This window comes from Bufo gargarizans, chromosome 4, assembly GCF_014858855.1.
Source record: "Bufo gargarizans isolate SCDJY-AF-19 chromosome 4, ASM1485885v1, whole genome shotgun sequence".
NCBI lineage: Eukaryota > Metazoa > Chordata > Amphibia > Anura > Bufonidae > Bufo > Bufo gargarizans.
Genome location: NC_058083.1, coordinates 366,954,393 through 366,971,695, shown reverse-complemented (window position 1 = coordinate 366,971,695; position 17,303 = coordinate 366,954,393). Strand labels below are relative to the sequence as shown.

The 17,303-nt window shown below is 45.8% G+C and overlaps 1 protein-coding gene across 4 annotated transcripts in view; it reads left to right on the top strand.

Annotated features, from left to right (window-relative positions):
• Positions 1 to 17,303, top strand: part of SNX9 (sorting nexin 9) — a 244,475-nt gene that overhangs the window by 90,873 nt on the left and 136,299 nt on the right. The window lies entirely within an intron of this gene.

Below are 17,303 nucleotides of genomic sequence, written 5' to 3'. Positions count from 1 at the left end.
TTCTGCCACACTTTTTCCTTCCCACTGAGGTGCCTTGATACAGCACTCTGGGAACAGCCTATTCGTTCAGAAATTTCTTTCTGTGTCTTACCCTCTTGCTTGAGGGTGTCAATGATGGCCTTCTGGACAGCAGTCAGGTCGGCAGTCTTACCCATGATTGCGGTTTTGAGTAATGAACCAGGCTGGGAGTTTTTAAAAGCCTCAGGAATCTTTTGCAGGTGTTTAGAGTTAATTAGTTGATTCAGATGATTAGGTTAATAGCTCGTTTAGAGAACCTTTTCATGATATGCTAATTTTTTTAGATAGGGATTTGGGGTTTTCATGAGCTGTATGCCACAATCATCAATATTAAAACAATAAAAGGCTTGAACTACTTCAGTTGGTGTGTAATGAATCTAAAATATATGAAAGTCTAATGTTTATCAGTACATTACAGAAAATAATGAACTTTATCACAATATGCTAATTTTCTTAGAAGGACCTGTATGTGCTGGTTTATAATATACATGCCTAATTGTGGCATTTAGTGGACCTGAATGTGTCGGTTATATTTACTGCATACCGCACTTTGTTCTATTGTATGCAATTTTTTTATCTGTATTTGTTGGTGTGTCTAATAAACTTTATATTTTTGATAATGTTGGATGTGCATACATGGGGTGGTTCTCATGACTCTCTCTTGGGTCAGCTACATTGTCTTATGTTTTTTTTTTTTTTTACCATCCTTTGCACTGTACATTGTATCAGGTGTGCCCCCTTATTTGTGTATTCCCTTTACCAAATCGGGGATTATACACCCATCAGCCATAATATTAAAACACCTACCTAATATTGTGTAGCCACATCCTCCCAGTTGCCACCAAATCAGCTGTCATGCATGTATCAGACTTCTTTTTTAGCACATCTAAGGCTCCTTTCACACCTGCGTTCAGGTGTCCGCTCGTGAGTTCGTTTGAAGCGGCTCACAAGCGGCCCTGAACGCAGCAGTCTGGCCCTAATTCATTCTCAGTGGAGGCGGATCCACTGAGAATGCATCCGCCTGCCAGCGCTCAGCCTCCGCTCTGCAAGCAGCGTTCGGGTGTCCGCCTGGCCGTGCGGAGGCGAGTGGATCCGTTCAGACTTACAATGTAAGTCAATGGGGACGGATCCGCTTGAAGATGACACCATATGGCTCAATCTTCAAGCGGATCCGTCCCCCATTGACTTTCAATGTAAAGTCTGAACGGATCCGCTCAGGCTACTTTCACACTTAGAAAATTTTTCTAAGTTATAATGCAGACGGATCCGTTCTGAACGGAGCCACCGTCTGCATTAATATGAGCGGATCCGTTCAGAACGGATCCGATCGAACGCAGGTGTGAAAGTAGCCTAACAGAAATTCAATCAGATTGAGATCTGGGGAATTTTGAGACCATGTCAACACCGTGAACTCATGTTCCTCCAGCCATTGCTGAACAACTTTTGCAGTGTGTGTCAGGAAGAATCTGTCTTGAAAGAGGCCACTGACATTGGGGCATAAGTTGCCATGGAGGGTGTACTTGATCTGTAACAGTATGATATCTAGGAACATGTCAACAGTAACATTCCCATGAACTCCAAGACCCAGCAGAACATTGCCCAGAGTATCACGCTGCCCCAGTCTGCCTTCTTAACAAAGTGCATTCAGATGACATCTCTCACATGATGGGCCACCTCCTTTCATTGCTCCATGACCCAGTTTTGATGCTCACGTTATGGGCACTCTGACAGTCTCAGGCTAAGCAGCCCTATGTGTGACAAGCTGCAATACACCTCTGACACCTTTCCATCATGGCCAACATTAACTTTTTCAGCAGTCTGTGCTACAGTAGATCTTCCATGCGGTTGGACTAGCCCTTGTTCCCCATATTCACAAGTGAGCCTTGGGTGCACAGGATCAGTAAGGCTTACTGATTGTCCTTCCTTGTGCTACTGTGGCGCATAGGGGAGAAAACTAAAATTAAATTAATGCATGTAACTAGAGCTGAAATGATTACTAGATTCAATCGAGTAATTCGACACAAAAATCCTCGATGCTAATTTTTAGCATCGAGGATTCGTTTGTGTCATGTGACCACGGAGTGGGAGTCAAGCACTTGCTATTACTCACTGCTCCGTGGTCACTCGCCGGCCCGCATGCTGCGCTGGCTCCTGACACATTGTCAGGGCATAGTGCATGTATGCTTGCACTATGACCTGATGCTGTGTGACGTCAGGATGACAGTGCAGAGCGCAGAGAAGACAGAGGAGTTGTGGAGTGGCGCCCCTATAGGAGAGTTAAGTATTAAAGGGCTGCTGGAGACTAGGACCGGAGATGATGGCACTGTGGGAGCTGAAGGCACACTGGCATCGGAGGGGATGATGGCACAGAGGACTGATGACACGGGGAGGAGCTGATAGCATGGGGCAGTGATGGCACAGAGCTGATGGCAAAGAGGATTGATCGCATGGGGGTGATGGCATTGGGGGAGCTGATGGCACAGAGGACTGATTGCATAGGGGAGCTGATGGCACAGAGGATTGATGGCATGGGGGGATCTGATGGCACATAGAGCTGATGGCACATAGAGCTGATGGCATGGGGGAGCTGGTGGCACAGAGGATTGATGGCATGGGGGGTGATGGCACTGGGGGGAGCTGATGGCACAGGACTGACTGCATGGGGGGGGGGGTGCAAGCAACATGTCAAACTATGGCAGAATTGCTTAATGTTGCTAGTAATATGATTTTGATGGAATGGAAGCTGTGTGTGTATGTATGTATGTATGTATGTATGTGTGTGTGTAAATATTTGTGGTCCTGGCTACGGCGCGAAGCCTGGTGAGTGAGACTGAACCTAATCTAGCTAAGGTGGCTGGTGGTGTGCCTGTAGCCACGTGACGAGAGTAGGCCAAATAAAGGGGGCAAAAATACAAGTAGGAATGGTAAGGATACAACTCTTTATTGTGGATAGTGGTATTACAGAACCAAGTCAGAGAAAGCTCTGGCGATTTCGGCTTTTCGATGCGGGATGTATTGCGAGAAACAGGAGGACTTCCAGCGACCCATTTTGCGTATGATGTGGGCCGGGACCCCATGTTTGGATGCGGCGGAGGCGGCTCCGATCCTGAATCAATGGCCCGTGATGGCCTGGGGGTTGAAACCCTGATGCGAGGCTGCGTATGTGTTTGATGAACTGCGAGGACGTGAGTGGCCATGACGAGAAAGGAAGGAGAGGGCTGGCGGGAGCCCAGTTGCCCAGGGTGGTTAGTAACCTGTTGAGGACGGCCACGGGACACCAGGAGTTGGTGGTAGGGAAGTATTCTATGCACACCGGGGGCCCGGTTTGTGAGGTTTTGGAGACTGGCAAGGTGAAAGTGAAACGCTCGTTAGTGCGGGGCATGTGTTGTGAAGAGAGGTGCCGGTGAATTCCCCGGGCCGGAGAAAGCCATAGAAACTTAGGTAGAGGGTGGCTTTGAGGATGCAGCTTCTGAAAGGGCCAAAAGGACTGCCGTCCAGGGAAGATGAGAGTTTCCTGAACAGGTCCCCTGAGATGGGTTGCCTGGAGGGTTCGGATTTGTGTGTGCTCTTTTGAATACCCCGCAGTGTGGCTTTAATGGCGTGGGAAGAAAATATTGAGTTGCTGTCTGGATGACGGATCATGAGGTGATGCTGGACCCCTGACAAACGAAAGGTGTAGGTCTTTGTGGCGACGTTCCTGATGCCCTGGATGTGGGTGCAAGAAATATGGAAATTGTGTTTGAGGGCTAGCCAGGTGAGTTTGCGCAGGAAGCTCATGACCTTGGACGAGCTGGACCTGCCTTTGGCGAGGATGTCGACGACCGTGCGGTTGTCGGTGATGAAACATACCGGCATGTTGCTCCATTCTTCGCCCCAGACTTGTGCCCAGACTTGTGCGGCCGCCACGATGGGGTACAACTCTAGGAGAGGAGAGGACTGAATGGCTTTAGGGTCCGAGTGGATTTGGGAGGGCCAGGAGTCCGCGAACCACTGGTGGCCGAATAAGGCACCGAACCCGACGGACGCGGCCGCATTGGAATACACGGTCGGACAGGTGGGACTCCAGCGAGGGACGAACAGGGAGATGCCATTCCATGCTGACAGGAAGACCCTCCACATGTCTAGGTCGGCCAGGACTTCACGGTCCAGTTGAATCAGCGAGTCTTGAGTTGTGGCTGTAGGCAACAATTGGAGGAGTCTTGCTGTGAAGGATCGCCCCTGTGGCATGATGCGGGTTGCAAAATTGAGAGAGCCCAGTAATGACTGCAGGTCGCCTTGGAGATGGTCCTGGATCCTACGTGAGCGGAAATGGATGTTTGGAGTCTGACTAGTTTGTCCTCTGGCAGTCTGGCTTCCATTCTGCAGGTATCTAACGAGATACCCAAGAAGGTGATGACCGTGGTAGGGCCATCAACCTTTGATGGTGCCACTGGGACCTGTAAGGCAGAGAAAATGCTGAGGAGGCTTTCCAACCTGTCGGGCACGTGGTTGGGGTTCTCGACCAGTAAGAAGTCATCCAGGTAATGTATGTATGTAGGACAGTTGCCGTGGTTTACCAGAATCCAATGGAGGGCCGAACCCGAAAAGGGTGATGGCATCCATGCGGACCCGCCGGCAGCGCTGGCCCTGGTGAGACTACCAGACTGGCACCGGGGAGGGCAAAGGGGTGGCACGCATGCGCAGGGAAGTGCGCCATGCGATGCCGGGTGTGTGAACCAGTGGTGGGGTGCAAAGTGGGAGTGACGAAGGCTGAACAAGAAGGCCGCATTGTCCCTCCCACCGATGCCGGTGTGCGGGTGTCATGATGGATGTCATGGGTGATGTCATTTTTATGCTGGGTGTCTTGGGGGATGTGTGTTTGAGACAGAGGATCGGGACCTCGTGAAAAGGAGATGTCCGCAGCCATATTTAAATTTAAATGTTTTTTTTTTTTTTTTTTTTCGTGCCCGGCTCCCTGGTCACTGCCGTGGTCGGGAGTGCTGTTCCGGCCTGGGCGGGTGGCGGCAGGAGGAAGCGGTGGGCGGCCGGGGGCTGAGCGGCAGTGGTGGGTGGGAGCCCGACAGCAGGTGAAAGGCCCTCCCCGCCGACCTCCGACCCGCTGTGGCAGCGTGATGCACTCCACGCTGGAGCGCACGGCGGTGGGCGGAAGACGCGGGAGGGGGCGGACCGGGCAGAGGGAACTGTGATGGAACCGGCCGAATCGGCGTGGTGCGGGCGGGCAGAGTAAGCCGCGAAGGTGAGTGAAGCGCTGCTGCGTGAGGGGTGGACAGTGCGGGAAGATCCCCCCCCCCCCCGCAGACCTCTGGCTCGGCGGCGGCGGGTCCCGAGCGCGTGGCGGCGGGGGGGAAGTGAGAGAGTCCAGCTGATGTGGTGGGGGAGAAAGGACCAGAGGACTTACCAACGATGCAGGATTCTGGCGCACAGAATGGTCGGACAGCGTGACAGCTAGGCTGGAACAGGAAGCTGACCGGTGCAACTCCTCCTACCAGAAAAGGCGAGAGAGGACGTGCACCAGGAGAGCTGGGCGGCAGAGCTTAAGAAGCCCCCTATGCCCCTCCCACAAAAGCAGGCTGGATTCCGCCTGCTGTATGTGTGTGTATGTATGTATGTATGTATATATATGTGTGTATATATATATATATATATATATATATATATATATATATATATATAATGAAAAAGTCCAGCAGGGGCCGCGACAACACCCCAAAAATGTCACTTGAAGAAAAATGGACTGCACTCCAATTAAAAGTGAAAAATAGTGAACTTTTATTCACCCATATTGTGGCAACTTATGCAACGTTTCGGCTCACAAGAGCCTTCTTCCAGCATAGAAACAGTGAAAATGAGAGCATATAAAGGTATATCTCAAGTGACTGACCAATCACAGTGCAATTACAATCATGATTTAAATTGAATACATATGATACAAATAAACAAAGTGCATGTGCATAAAGTGACATGTGCTAAGAGATCCAAAGTACAGAAACAATGTCCCCGTTCATTGATCACAGAAATATATAAACTCAATAGTTTCCAAATACATGTATATAACATACTTGGTAATGTGATTAAGTGTTACAGATGAAGATCTAAGAATCGCACCTCTAGATGGAATGGCACCTGCATGTACCATCAAGCCGCATTGAGCATTCCCATTTGTTCACTGCGCATGTCCAGATTCGCGTCATCCTGTCTGTCAGAGCACTTACGTATGACGCATGTGCTCACCATCAGGGCTGTGGAGTCGAGGAGTCGGAGTCCATTTTGGGTACCTGGAGTCGGAGTCGGCAAAAAATGAACCGACTCCGACTCCTACGCCTACTAAATTTAAATTGGAATAAAAAATATAAAAAAAAGCAAGTTTAAATGTCCGAATTCATAAACAGTTATAATTAATGACTTCTCTACTGTAAGAATAAAGGCCAATGCATGCAGTGCCTCACGTAACCGCAAAACAAACGCATTCAGTGATGTGAAGAAGCATGCTTTTCATATGCTTCACTATATGGCACGCAATGCACAATTAGGAGTGGCAATACATATACTTTCCATTGTGTTGTGTTCTGATGTTACAGGGAACACAATGCCCATGGTTTACCTAGCCTCTCACTGATAAGGGATTAAGTAAATATGTGTTTTGCAGGACTAGACACTTGTATAAGTGAAGGGAATGGAGGGTCAATAGTTCAAGACTGAAGCTGTAAACCATTGGAAAAACTGCTGTCATTCAGCTAAGGCTGTAAAACGTGTAAACTCAGAATGTTATCTTAAACTTTAAACATGACTATGGGATTCTTCTAGGGAAATCATGTTTTAAAATAAATGTCCCTTCCTGGATCCTCCCACTGCCCTATCTTCAGCAGAAGATCAGCACACAAAGGAGAAGGCAGCAGCTTCTGCCCAACTACCTCTCTGTGCTAGAAGAGCTTAGAAGAACTTCTTTCTTTCCTTCAAGGAATGTATAAAATACATTCGCATATTAAATACAGAGGAGTCGGGGAGTCGGAAGTACAAAAAACTGAGGAGTCGGAGTCAGAGCATTTATCTACCGACTCCACAGCCCTGCTCACCATAATCGTGTTGAAACCGCCATTTTGTTGAAGGGCAATCCTGCCCTGCAGTTTCATAAACGCAACTCATAAATGTCAAACTATGCAGAGATTTTTACTCTAAAGTATTGAGCCGCAGTAGGTACATCCTACTTAGTCCAGCACGTGGAGAGGGATCCAGCTCTGCCGAGATGGATCCGACCCACTAGGTCGCATGTGACAGAGGGGGACACTGCAATGTACCCCGCTGACACCGCCAACCTCATTGCCGGCAATTGAGCAGCCATAGAGGGGATTCTCCCTCAGAAAGAGACATAGCACATAATCACTAAACTTTCATATCTGGAAATACGCAGCGGGAAGACACTGATGTTTTTGCTCAGCACCATCATCATCCAGAGGGGCAAGTTCAAGGATCACCATCCAGTCTTTTAAAATTCAAAATTATTCTAAAAGGCAAAGGGGAATTAACAGATTAGTTACTGATTAATGAACCAATTTCATATAGATTACAAATTTGTATTATCACCATTTCAGGGCACTTGTACAAAACCAATAGAGGACAACCACAAATGCACGGGAAATCTGGTTCAACCTCGAATCAGATCTCTCATCTAAATTCTATGTTGAGCCCCATGGGGTGCAGGCTGTCGAGAGTATACAGGTCCTTCTAAAAAAATTAGCATATTGTGATAAAGTTCATTATTTTCTGTAATGTACTGATAAACATTAGACTTTCATATATTTTAGATTCATTACACACCAACTGAAGTAGTTCAAGCCTTTTATTGTTTTAATATTGATGATTTTGGCATACAGCTCATGAAAACCCAAATTTCCTATCTCCAAAAATTAGCATATTTCATCCGACCAATAAAAGAAAACTGTTTTTAATACAAAAAAAGTCAACCTTCAAATAATTATGTTCAGTTATGCACTCAATACTTGGTCGGGAATCCTTTTGCAGAAATGACTGCTTCAATGCGGCGTGGCATGGAGGCAATCAGCCTGTGGCACTGCTGAGGTGTTATGGATGCCCAGGATTCTTCGATAGCGGCCTTAAGCTCATCCAGAGTGTTGGGTCTTGCGTCTCTCAACTTTCTCTTCCCAATAGCCCACAGATTCTCTATGGCAGTGATGGTGAACCTTTTACAGACTGAGTGCCGAAACTGCAACCCAAAACCCACTTATTTATCGCAAAGTACCAACACAGCAATTTAACCTGAATACCAATACAGTATATCTTCCATGTACTTTATAATTTATCTATAACAGCCTGCCTACTTTCAGTGTGCTGCCTGTGCCGTTCATAGTGCGCCCTGTGCTGATGAATTGTAGGAAAAGTCTAAGGCATACTGGTACACCATAGACTTTTTCCAGGGTGCCCACAGAGAGGGCTCCGAGTGCCACCTCTGGCACCAGTGCCATAGGTTCGCCACCACTGCTCTATGGGGTTCAGGTCAGGAGAGTTGGCAGGCCAACTGAGCACAGTAATACCATTTTCAGTAAACCATTTACCAGTGGTTTTGGCACTGTGAGCAGGTGCCAGGTCGTGCTAAAAAATTTAATCTTCATCTCCATAAAGCTTTTCAGCAGATGGAAGCATGAAGTTCTCCAAAATCTCCTGATAGCTAGCTGCATTGACCCTGCCCTTGATAAAACACAGTGGACCAACACCAGCAGCTGACATGGCACCCCAGACCATCACTGACTGTGGGTACTTGACACTGGACTTCAGGCATTTTGGCATTTCCCTCTCCCCAGTCTTCCTCCAGACTCTGGCACCTCGATTTCCGAATGACATGCAACAGTCCAGTGCTGCTTCTCTGTAGCCCAGGTCAGGCGCTTCTGCCGCTGTTTCTGGTTCAAAAGTGGCTTGACCTGGGGAATGCGGCACCTGTAGCCCATTTCCTGCACACGCCTGTACATGGTGGCTCTGGATGTTTCTACTCCAGACTCAGTCCACTGCTTCCGCAGGTCCCCCAAGGTCTGGAATCGGTCCTTCTCCACAATCTTCCTCAGGGTCCGGTCACCTTCTCGTTGTGCAGTGTTTTCTGCCACACTTTTTCCTTCCCACAGACTTCCCACTGAGGTGCCTTGATACAGCACTCTGGGAACAGCCTATTCGTTCAGAAATTTCTTTCTGTGTCTTACTCTCTTGCTTGAGGGTGTCAATGATGGCCTTCTGGACAGCAGTCAGGTCGGCAGTCTTACCCATGATTGCGGTTTTGAGTAATGAACCAGGCTGGGAGTTTTTAAAAGCCTCAGGAATCTTTTGCAGGTGTTTAGAGTTAATTAGTTGATTCAGATGATTAGGTTAATAGCTCGTTTAGAGAACCTTTTCATGATATGCTAATTTTTTTAGATAGGAATTTGGGGTTTTCATGAGCTGTATGCCCAAATCATCAATATTAAAACAATAAAAGGCTTGAACTACTTCAGTTGGTGTGTAATGAATCTAAAATATATGAAAGTCTAATGTTTATCAGTACATTATAGAAAATAATGAACTTTATCACAATATGCTAATTTTTTTAGAAGGACCTGTATACTCTCGACAGCCTGCACCCTATGGGGCTCAACATAGAATTTAGATGAGAGATCTGTGATTCGAGGTTGAACCAGATTTCCCGTGCATTTGTGGTTGTCCTCTATTGGTTTTGTACAAGTGCCCTGAAATGGTGATAATACAAATTTGTAATCTATATGAAATTGGTTCATTAATCCGTAACTAATCTGTTAATTCTCCTTTGCCTTTTAGAATAATTTTGAATTTTAAAAGACTGAATGGTGATCCTTGAACTTGCCCCTCTGGATGATGATGGTGCTGAGCAAAAACATCGGTGTCTTCCCGCTGCGTATTTCCAGATATGAAAGTTTAGTGATTATGTGCTATGTCTCTTTCTGAGGGAGAATCCCCTCTACACTACGTGCAGAATTATTAGGCAAATGAGTATTTTGACCACATCATCCTCTTTATGTATGTTGTCTTACTCCAAGCTGTATAGGCTCGAAAGCCTACTACCAATTAAGCATATTAGGTGATGTGCATCTCTGTAATGAGAAGGGGTGTGGTCTAATGACATCAACACCCTATATCAGGTGTGCATAATTATTAGGCAACTAATATCTTGCAGAGGGATGCAGCACTCTTAAAATTGCAAAGCTTCTGAAGCGTGATCATCGAACAATCAAGCGTTTCATTCAAAATAGTCAACAGGGTCGAAAGAAGCGTGTGGAAAAACCAAGGCGCAAAATAACTGCCCATGAACTGAGAAAAGTCAAGCGTGCAGCTGCCAAGATGCCACTTGCCACCAGTTTGGCCATATTTCAGAGCTGCAACATCACTGGAGTGCCCAAAAGCACAAGGTGTGCAATACCCAGAGACATGGCCAAGGTAAGAAAGGCTGAAAGACGACCACCACTGAACAAGACACACAAGCTAAAAAGTCAATACTGGGCCAAGAAATATCTCAAGACTGATTTTTCTAAGGTTTTATGGACTGATGAGTGAGTCTTGATGGGCCAGATGGATGGGCCCGTGGCTGGATTGGTAAAGGGCAGAGAGCTCCAGTCCGACTCAGACGCCAGCGAGGTGGAGTACTGGTTTGGGCTGGTATCATCAAAGATGAGCTTGTGGGGCCTTTTCGGGTTGAGGATGGAGTCAAGCTCAACTCCCAGTCCTACTGCCAGTTTCTGGAAGGCACCTTCTTCAAGCAGTGGTACAGGAAGAAGTCTGCATCCTTCAAGAAAAACATGATTTTCATGCAGGACAATGCTCCATCACACGCGTCCAAGTACTCCACAACGTGGCTGGCAAGAAAGGGTATAAAAGAAGAAAAACTAATGACATGGCCTCCTTGTTCACCTGATCTGAACCCCATTGAGAACCTGTGGTCCATCATCAAATGTGAGATTTACAAGGAGGGAAAACAGTACACCTCTCTGAACAGTGTCTGGGAGGCTGTGGTTGCTGCTGCACGCAATGTTGATGGTGAACAGATCAAAACACTGACAGAATCCATGGATGGCAGGCTTTTGAGTGTCCTTGCAAAGAAAGGTGGCTTGGTCACTGATTTGTTTTTGTTTTGTTTTTGAATGTCAGAAATGTATATTTGTGAATGTTGAGATGTTATATTGGTTTCACTGTTAAAAATAAATAATTGAAATGGGTATATATTTGTTTTTTGTTAAGTTGCCTAATAATTATGCACAGTAATAGTCACCTGCACACACAGATATCCCCCTAAAATAGCTAAAACTAAAAACAAACTAAAAACTACTTCCAAAAATATTCAGCTTTGATATTAATTAGTTTTTTGGGTTCATTGAGAACATGGTTGTTGTTCAATAATAAAATTAATCCTCAAAAATACAACTTGCCTAATAATTCTGCACTCCCTGTATATATATATAATATATTATTTATTATTTTTATATAATATATATACAGTGCTGCTCATAATTATTCATACCCCTGGCAAATTTTGACTTAAAGTTACTTTTATTCAACCAGCAAGCAATTTTTTTACGGGAAATTACATAGGTGTCTCCCAAAAGATAATAAGACGATGTACAAGAGGCATTATTGTGGGGGAAAAAAAACATTTCTCAGCTTTTATTTACATTTGAGCAAAAAATACAAGATGTTCCCGCGCTGTGGAAAAACTCAGAGGACGTGGTTGGAAGCCAAAAGTGACACCTGTGCTGGCCAGGAGGATAGTTAGAGAGGTCAAAAAGAATCCAAGGATCACCACCAAGGCCATCCTGGTGAATCTGGGCTCTGCTGGTGGTAATGTCTCAAGGCAGACAATCCAACGGACACTGCACAATGCAGACAAAGGAGGACGCCACTTCTCCAGATAAGGCACACAAAAGCTTGCTTGGCCTTTGCAAAAGCTCATCTGGACAAAGAAGAAGACTTCTGGTCTTCTGTGTTATGGTCAGATGAAACAAAAATTGAATTGTTTGGTCACAATGATGTTTCCTTCATTGGAGTAAAAAAGGAGAAGCCTTCAACCCAAAGAACACCATCCCCATTGTCAAACATGGTGGTGGGAACCTAATGCTTTGGGTTTGTTTTTCAGCCAATGGACCAGGGAACCTAATCACAGTAAACGGCACCATGAAAAAAGAGCAATACATGAGGATTCTCAACAACAACATCAGGCAGTCTGCAGAGAAACTTGGCCTTGGGCACCAGTGGACATTTCAGCATGACAATGACCCAAAACACACAGCAAAAGTGGTGAAGAAATGGTTAGCAGACAACAACATTAACGTTTTGGAGTGGCCTAGCCAGAGTCCAGACTTGAATCCAATTGAGAATCTGTGGAGGGAGCTAAAGATCAGGGTGATGGCAAGAAGACCCTCCAACCTGAAAGATTTGGAGCTCCTTGCTAAAGATGAATGGGCAAAAATACCTGTGGAGACATGCAAAAAGCTGGTCTGCAATTATAGGAAGCGTTTGATTGCTGTAATAGCCAATAAAGGCTTTTCTATTAAATATTGAGAAGGGTATGAATAATTTTGGACTGGACACTTTTTGTTCAAATTTAAAAGCTGAGAAATGTTTTTTTTTTTTTCCACAATAATGCCTTTTGTATGTCGTCTTATTATCTTTTGGGTGAGACCTATGTCATTTCCTGTCAAAAAATTACCTGCTGCTTGAATAAAAGTAACTAAGTCAAAATTTGCCAGGGGTATGAATAATTATGGGCAGCACTGTATATCTTTTTTTTTTATACCAAATTTTTATTAATTTAAAGATTTATTTTGAAAACATGTACAAAACAAGTGCACTTCTGATCACACGATACAAGTTATACGGATTCAAATAAAACATTGTTTAGATAAACAATCATACTTGGTCATGAAGTAAACCATGAGTACAGTCATCAACAGCAGCCCCCCCCCCCCCCCCCTTAAGCAGGACAAAATAGAAATAACATACATTTCTTTATCAGTTAATGGGGGTGGGGGACACGGCCAGTGGCACATCCCTTGGGCAGTGGCAGCATTTTATGATTAGCTGCCATCAACCTAATCTTTTGAGCATAGTTATTCCTTAACCAGCTCAGGACCGCCGCACGCAGGATTGCGTCTTTGCGGCGGCCCTGTTATTCCTCCTGGACCCTCCAGGGCATCATTGCGAGATTTCCTGTGAACGCGCGCACACAGGATGTGCAGGTAAACTAGCTGATCTACAGCCTGCCAGCGGCGATCGTTCGCTGGTAGGCTGTAAATGCGTTTGTTTGTTTTTTAACCCCTAAAAGGTATATTATACGCTGTTTTGATAACAGCGTCTAATATACCTGCTACCTGGTCCTCTGGTGGTCCCTTTTGCTTGGATTGACCACCAGAGGACACAGGCAGCTCTGTAAAGTAGCACCAAACACCACTACACTGCACCCTTCGTCACTTATTAACCCCTTATTAACCCCCTGATCACCCCATATAGACTCCCTGATCACCCCCCTGTCATTGATTACCCCCCTGGAAGGCTCCATTCAGATGTCCGTTCAGATTTGCGGATCCGCTGTGTCCGTGTTTTGCGGATCCACGGATCCGCAAAACACATACGGATGTCTGAATGGAGCCTTACAGGGGGGTGATCAATGACAGGGTGGTGATCACCCCATATAGACTCCCTGATCACCCCCCTGTCATTGATCACCCCTCTGTAAGGCTCCATTTAGACGTCCGTATGTGTTTTACGGATCCATGGATCGGATCCGCAAAACACATACGGACCTCTGAATGGAGCCTTACAAGGGGGGGGGGGGGGTGATCAGCCCATATAGACTCCCTGATCACCCCCCTGTCATCGATCACCCCCCTGTAAGGCTCAATTCAGACACCCGTACGTGTTTTGTGGATCCGTAAAACACGGACACCGCGGATCCGCAAAACACATACGGACGTCTGAATGGAGCCTTACAGGGGGGTGATCAATGACAGGGTGGTGACTTTTTTTTGGGCACAAGTTAGCGGAAATTGATTTTTTTTCTTTTTTTTTTCTTACAAAGTCTCATATTCCACTAACTTGTGACAAAAAATAAAATCTCACATGAACTCCCCATACCCCTCACGGAATTCAAATGCGTAATTTTTTTTTGACATTTATATTCCAGACTTGCCATGCCCCTGATTGAATACCTTGGGGTGTCTTCTTTCCAAAATGGGGTCACTTGTGGGGTATTTATACTGCCCTGGCATTTTAGGGGCCCTAAAGCGTGAGAAGAAGTCTGGAATCCAAATGTCTAAAAATTCCCTCCTAAAAGGATTTTGGGCCCCTTTGCGCATCTAGGCTGCAAAATAGTGTCACACATGTGGGAAAAGTTGACTTTTTAGAGAGATATTTCTCTCACCCAGCATGGGGTGTAAAAATACACCCCAAAACACATTGCCCTACTTCTCCCGAGTACGGCGATACCACATGTGTGACACTTTTTTTGCAGCCTAGGTGGCCAAAGGGGCACAAATTCTAAAGAGCACCATTTTTTTTTTTTTTATCAAAGACATGCAGAACAATAAATTTAGAGAAAAATGTATATAGAAACTTAGTTTTTTTTAAAAAACATTTTACAACTGAAAGTGAAAAATGTAAATTTTTTGCAAACATTTTGGTTAGGCCTCATGCACACGACCGTTTTTTTTTTTAAGGTCCGCAAAAACGGGGTCCGTAGGGCCGTGATCCGTGACCGTTTTTTCTTCCGTGGGTCTTCCTTGTTTTTTGGAGGATCCACGGACATGAAAAATGAAAAAAAAAAATCTAAGTCAAGTTTGCCATTGAAATGATAGGAAAAAACGGACACGGATCACGGACACGGATGACAATCTTGTGTGCATCCGTGATTTTTCACGGACCCATTGACTTGAATGGGTCCGTGAACCGTTGGCCGTGAAAAAAATAGGACAGGTCATATTTTTTTCACGGCCAGGAATCACGGATGCGGCTGCCAAACGGTGCATTTTCCGATTTTTCCACGGACCCATTGAAAGTCAATGGGTCCGTGAAAAAAAACGGAAAACGGCACAACGGCCACAGATGCACACAACGGTCGTGTGCATGAGGCCTAAAAAAGTAAAAATGTCAGCAGCAATGAAATACCACCAAATGAAAGCTCTATTAGTGAGAAGAAAAGGAGGTAAAATTCATTTGGTTGGTAAGTTGCATGACCGAGCAATAAACCGTGAAAGTAGTGCAGTGCAGAATTTTAAAAAGTGGTCTGGTCATTAAGGGTGTTTAAGCTAGGGGAGCTGAGGTGGTTAATGTGCATTATGCCTCTATTAAGAGCCAGCCAAGGACTACATACTCTGAATCTATCTATCCAGAGACCCCAAAGGTCCGGATGCGTTGTGGCAAACCCACGCGAGTAGGTACGCAATTGCAGTCAGTTTGGACTGTGATTGCATCCCGTTCAGTTTTTATCGCGCGGGTGCAATGCGTTTTGCACGCGCGTGATAAAAAACTGAATGTGGTACCCACACCGGGGTTGTGTAGATTGTATTATTTTCCCTTATAACATGGTTATAAGGGAAAATAATAGCATTCTGAATACAGAATGCATAGTACAATAGGGCTGGAGGGGTTAAACATATTTTTAATTCTCCTTAATCCACTTGCTCGCGCTACGCAGCATCTCTTCTGCCTTTTTCCTTAAGGAATAGGACCTTTGATGACGTCACTACGCTCATCACATGGTCCGTCACATGATCTTTTACCATGGTGATGGATCATGTGATGGACTATGAGATGAGCGTGGTGACGTCATCAAAGGTCCTATTGCTCAAAGAAGAAGACAGAAGAGATGCCGGCTGCACGAACAAGTGGATTAAGGGGAGTTAAATTAATATTATTATTTTTGTAATCCCTCCAGCCCTATTGTACTATGCAGTCTGTATTCAGAATGCTATTATTTTCCCTTATAACCATGTTATTTCCCCTTATAATAATGATCAGGTCCCCATCCTGATCATCTCCTAGCAACCTTGCGTGAAAATCGCACCGCATCCGCACTTTCCTGCGATTTTCACGCAGCCTCATTCACTTCTATGGGGCCTGCAAAATACAAGTGATGCGTGAAAATCACAGCTCATGGGTCTGGATTCAGTGCGGGTGTAATTCGTTCACTTCACGCATTGCATCTGTGCGGAAAACTCAGCCCGTGTGAAAGGGGCCAAATGCTCTCAAATTTTAAAATGCAATTTTGTTTAAGATACACCCCCCTTTTCAATCGAATCACTACGTTGAGCCTAGCAATAAACTGTACTATGGCTGGATGAATCCACTTTGCTACCAAAGTTTTACGTTCCTGGTATATAGCATTCTGTTAATACCTGTAATAATCGGCGGCTGTAAGCTATCCGCTTCACTAGGAGATAAATGTGGAGTTAATGCAAGATTGTCGCCCCACTGGGTGTCAGTAATCGTTCCCATTGTAATCATCTTTTTCCCATTGTCCTTTAATCTGAATTTCTTCAAGTATTTATCATACAATGAACGATAAACTTTTGAGATGGCTCCTTTTACAGACCCTGATGCCACCACAACATCAAGCATCAAGGAGAGCTGGCCCTGTCTGCAATTCAAATCCCGCGCCTGCACCTCTTTCGGCGCAGACTCTCTGAGAGGAGGACGCGCGGTTCCTCAGTGCGCCTGCACCGATGACATCTTCTCTTTCTGGTGACGTCATCAGCGCAGGTGCACAGAGGAAGTGCTGAGGAAGCGAGCGTCCTTCTCTGAGAGTGCCTGCGCCGAATGAGGTGCAGGCGCGGGATTTGAATTGCAGACCGGGCAGCCGGAGGAAGAGAGCACTCGCTGGCCCTGTCAATCAGCAGAAGGAGGGGGCGTTTTTTTTTAAAGGAGGATGCGGCAACTACCAGCAAGTAGACGCCCTACTTGCTGGTAGAGGTAATTTACATATGATAAAAGTGCCGTTTTTAACCACCTCCGGACCGCCTAACGCAGATGTGCGGTCCGGAGGTGGCAGCCCTGCGCTCAATGACGCATATACGCGTCATCTCGCGAGGGCCGGGATTTCCTGTGAACGCGCGCACACAGGCGCGCGCGCTCACAGGAACGGAAGGTAAGCGAGTGGATCTCCAGCCTGCCAGCGGCGATCGCTCGCTGGCAGGCTGGAGATCCGAATTTTTTAACCCCTAACAGGTATATTAGACGCTGTTTTCATAACAGCGTCTAATATACCTCCTACCTGGTCCTCTGGTGGT